Source organism: Garra rufa, chromosome 5 (assembly GCF_049309525.1).
Source record: "Garra rufa chromosome 5, GarRuf1.0, whole genome shotgun sequence".
Classification (NCBI taxonomy): domain Eukaryota; kingdom Metazoa; phylum Chordata; class Actinopteri; order Cypriniformes; family Cyprinidae; genus Garra; species Garra rufa.
In genome coordinates, this window is record NC_133365.1 from 4,359,700 (window position 1) to 4,362,166 (window position 2,467).

The following is a 2,467-nucleotide window of genomic DNA, read 5'->3' on the forward strand; positions in this document are numbered from 1 at the left end:
CAGGTTTTCACAAAAAAACCCTGCCAAATTCAAAACTAGCTCAATGGCGTTTTGGAGGGGGTCCCCACGTAAAAATTGCATTCTGCTGGGTGAAATACACATTTTTTGGCGGGGTTTCCCTGGTAGAATTCGCATTCCAGGGGAGAAATATCACAACATTATTGTCATTTCAGTCCGCAGACATTAAAAACAACCCAGAGCTGCAGTGTGAAAGTAGCCTAATTTTCGCAGGAAACTCACAAAATTGACTACAGGGTTGCCAGGTTTTCACAACAAAACTTGTCCAAAACTAGCCTAATTGCATTTCGGAGGGGGTCCTCCGGTAAAAATTGCATTTTGGGGTAAAATACGCATTTCGTTGGTGGGGTTTCTTTGGTAAAATACACATTCCAGGGGTTAAATATCATGTTATTGGGATGGCTTCAACCTGCGGCAACAGTGTGAAGGTAAATTAGCCTAATTCCGAGGGGAAACCACAGACTTGGCAACAATGCTTTTCACTGACTCCAGGGTTGCCAGGTTTTTAAAACAAAACACGCCTAATTACTACTCAAAACTAGCACAACAGTAACCCAAATCTCGTTTTGAGGAGAGTCACCACCGTGAAAACTGCCTTCTGGGGGGTAAATTACAAAATTTTTGACTGACTTCCCTGGTAAGATTCGCATTCCAGGGGCTAAATATCACATTGGGGTCGTTTCAACCCACAGACATTAAAAACAACCCGGTGCAACAGTATGCAGTGTAAAAGTAGCCCAAGGAAACCCAAAGACTTGGCAACACTGGTTTTTACTGACTACAGGGTTGCCAGGTTTTCACACCAAAACCTGCCGAATTACTCAAAACTAGCACAAAGGTTGCCCAAACTCGTTTTGAGGGGGGTGGCCCCAGTAAAAATTTCTTTCCGGGAAGTAAAATACATGTTTTTTGGCGGAGCTCCTTGGACAACAACCCAGGGCAACAGTGTAAAAGTAGCCTAATTCCACAGGAAACCCGCAGAATTGGCAACACTGCTTTTCGCTGACTACAGGGTTGCCATTTTGCCCAATTGCTACTCAAAACTAGCCCAAAACTAGCCTAATCACTTTTCGGAGGGGGTCCCCCGGTAAAGATTGCATTCTGGTGGGGGGGAATATAAAATACAATTTTATGGCAGGGGTTCCACTGGTAAAACTGGCATTCCATGGGCTTCAACCCACGAACATTAAAAACAACCCACTGCAACAGTGTAAAAGTAAGTTAGCCTAATTCTACAGGAAAACAACCCGTGAAAGTAGCCCAGTTCTGCGGGAAAACCGCAGACTTGGCAACGCTGCTTTTTGCTGACTCAGATGACGCACTTCCGCTATGCTAACATAGTAAATCTAGCTTATATATATATTTAATTTTTTAAAATATGAATGTATATCTATACACAAATTTTGTGTTAACTTGTGTTATTAAAAATCTAATACAGCTTCTCTTCTGACTGCTGTAATCCATTTCGGAAAGCTGTGGAAACACAATAGTGGATTTGCTGACATTACCACACAGTAATGCAAAAACGGTCCATACCGAAGGGTGAACATAGGTAAATTGGGATAGTTTCTCCATTGAGATGACTAGGAAAATTTTCTGATTATCCTGAATCAACTATTACATTATTGTGCATTCAAACCATGTTGGAAAGATCATATTTAAACATTGAACACACATGAATACCACCACAAAGTGTTAATTAGGAGTGGGATTTTCTTTAGGTGTTTATGTTTAGAAAATACTTTTTTAATCTCACATTTCAGACTTTCTTTTTGCAGCTGTGAGGAAAAAAGTTTGAATTGTGATATATAAACTTGCTGTTTAAAAAAAATCAGAATTGCAAGACATAAATTTAGAAATTTGGAAAAATCTGTATCTTGCATTTCAGACTTTTTTCTTCTGAATTGCAAGGAAAAAGTAAAAAAAGTTGAACTTTTTAAATAAACAACAACAAAAAAAGGAAAAGGAGGTGACGTGAGGCCAAGTATGGAGACCCATACTAGGAATTTGGACCCATATTAGGAATAAATATATGAATACAGTTTAAAAAATAAATAAATAAATAAATTATATGTTCAATATAAAAGGCTAAATAAATACATTTAAAAAAAAAGAAAAAAAAAGATTCTAACATATTTTTTTCATTAAAAACATTTTTAAAAACAAATTATCTTGTAGAGAAAGAACAAGAAGTGCTGCTTTCGAAAAAACTAAACAAAAGAAAATAACTCTGTCTCTACATAAAAGCGTGAGTTTGTGTTTTCATTTGCTCTTTGTAGTTTTTCTTCATGTCTGCTGCTTTCATGATACCTTATTGACATCTTCTTTCTGTCTCTCTCTCTCTCACAGCACTCAGCGGACTACAGATTACAGAAGGTTGCCAGGAAAACCAGGTCATAACAGGCCGGGAACAAGGACGAGGGATTCTGCTCTGGAAAAAAGCCAAAGA